The sequence below is a fragment of the Pteropus alecto genome, unplaced genomic scaffold (genome assembly GCF_000325575.1).
Source record: "Pteropus alecto unplaced genomic scaffold, ASM32557v1 scaffold75, whole genome shotgun sequence".
NCBI lineage: Eukaryota > Metazoa > Chordata > Mammalia > Chiroptera > Pteropodidae > Pteropus > Pteropus alecto.
Window position 1 is genome coordinate 20,452,290 of NW_006440638.1, and position 2,359 is coordinate 20,454,648.

Consider the following 2,359-nt stretch of genomic DNA (forward strand, 5'->3'; position numbering starts at 1 on the left):
GATGGGGTATCAGCGTGCTCTAGCACAGCAAGGAGGCAGCAGCAGTTGGAGAGGAGATGATGCAGGACAGGGCAAAGTCCTCGAAGTTGGAGGCGGGGCGGGGGAGGGTGTGGAAATCAAGCCCTGCACCAAAAGAGAAAGGGTTCTTGGAACACAAGAAAGAATTCAAACACCCACCAGGGTCAGAGTCAAAAGGAAAGTTTATTAGAGAAAGGCTAACACCCCATAGATGAAGTGTGGTCTCCTGTCAGAGGCAAAGAGTGAGAGAGCCTAAGAGGGACTCGGAGGGACAGACAGAGAGACAGAGACAGTGACAGAGAGATAAAGATACTGTGAAGGGACCCCCAGTGTTCTGGGAATTCAGTTTATATATCATTCCTTAGTTTCTGTGAATTACAGTATAAAGACTTTGTTTACCCATTTCCCTTGATAGTATGGAACTACAATGTGAAAGGATAAGCATAGGTAGCCAGGTAGCCAGAAGAGGTAAGAGTATATGTAGCATGAAAGGCCTGCTGGCAATTCCCAGCCTTTGATCCATAGGTTCCCCTGGTTTTAGCCGTAGGGATGAATGATTTTATTTTGTGTAGGATGCCACTTTCTCTTCACAATCCCAGCAGAAATCTTCCTTTGTTCTGCAGGTATCCTCGTGGTCTGGCTGCGGGGTTGATCAGCACTTTGCAGTCTCTGAATGTGGCTTGATTTAACATTTTGTTCTCTTGCTCCTCCCTACATTCTCCTCACTCAGAGATTGTATTTCCTTATTCTTAAGGGGACTTGAGGGAGGAAGGTCTGTCTTCTGTAACTTCTTCAAAGCTGAAATAGGGCTGTAGTCCCTGCCTGCTGGGAATAAAAATCTCCGGAAACCTATTCTAAGGGCTCTGGAGGCAGAGAACATGGGGTTGTTTCAGCAATTGGAAGTTGCAGGAAGCTTTGCAGCCTAGAGATATAAATTTAACAAAAAGATTGAAAAGGCAAAGGTCAAAAATCAGTAGTAAAATCTATGGCCATGCTACCCTGAACACGCCCAATCCTGTCTGATCTCGAAAGCTAAGCAGGGACGGGCCTGGTTAGTACTTGGATGGGAGACCACCTAGGAAGACCAAATGCCGTGGACATAAAAAATAGAAAAAATAAGGGCTTGTAAGCTGACAAGGTCCTTGCAATCTGTGAGGTCAACCAAGGCTTGGTTGCCTTGCTTAAAAAAATAATAATAATAATTAATAGTAGAGGTAATTGACAGTAAAGTTATTTTTTCATAGCAGTCTGTTAATTTAAGGTAAAGCTATATAATAAAATGAGATGGAATTAGTTTGAAGAGAGAGCAGTGGTATAGACACTGAGCTAAAAGAATAATTATTCAGAAAAGTCCCCTGATTCCTTGGGACATGTAGATTTATCTATTTTCAGAATAAGAGCTTAAGGTCATCCACGAGTTCACAGGAATAGGTCACACTTCCCGTTCTATTTTCTGGAGGAACCTGTGGGGACTCATAAGAACCTGGTTTAAATCAAGACAAATGTACCCAGCTATTGACTCCTTGTAATTTGACAGCAGTTGGGGAGCTTAACAAAACTTGGTAGAGCTCTTTCCAAGTGGGTTGAGGGCTGACTTTTAATAGATCGCAGGGAGGGACTGCTCTGCTATGTGGGAAATCCTGCCCCAGAAGCGGGTCCTCTAGGAATGGTTTAGTACCAGGTTCCCCATGACTGTGCTCTATGTGACAGGCGAGGGGCTGTCCCCTTTCTGGCAGCACCCCATTTCCTGGGACGAGGGGCTCTCCACACTGGACCCTAGTCCTGACATACAGTGGGGGATTTCATTACTAGTACCAGTCTCACAACTAATGGGAAAAGTAAATCATCTTTCCTTAGGCAGGCTATTTATTCCCGTCACTGTGAAGTTTGCTTTGAGGACAGACCCAATGGGATAGGTCAGGACAGAGTAGTTAGCTCCAATAAGTAATAAAAATTCAGTTTTCCTCCCTGCCATGTCAAAAGTGACCTGAGGCTCCACTGTCGTGATTGCAGTGAATTTCTCTAGGACTGGAGCTAGCGAGTGCTCTGGCCTCCTTTGTTGAAGGAGAAAGCAGCTCTCTCATTTGAGAGGCTAGTCGTAAGGGCTGAGGGCTTAGGAGGTCCACCCATCCCCGGCTTCCCAGGGATGGATGGACATTCGCCTTTCCGGTGCCCTTTTTTTTTTTTTTTTTCCACATTGGTTGTGCCCCAGTCTCGACAATGCCAAGCAAGGTCAAGGCCTTCCCGGCCTGAAAGATTTTTATTGCCTAGGGTTGCCTCGAGATAGTCCCTGCATTATGGCAGCTAAAATTTGCGCCTTTTTTTTTTTTTTCCTACTCTT

The 2,359-nt window shown here is 45.2% G+C and overlaps 1 protein-coding gene and 1 pseudogene across 1 annotated transcript in view; both read left to right on the plus strand.

Moving 5' to 3' along the window:
• ACOX2 (acyl-CoA oxidase 2) overlaps positions 1-2,359 on the plus strand; it is a 35,921-nt gene that overhangs the window by 561 nt on the left and 33,001 nt on the right. The gene's annotated exons all lie outside the window — the stretch shown is intronic.
• On the plus strand, positions 1,000-1,118 carry LOC112484407 (annotated as a pseudogene).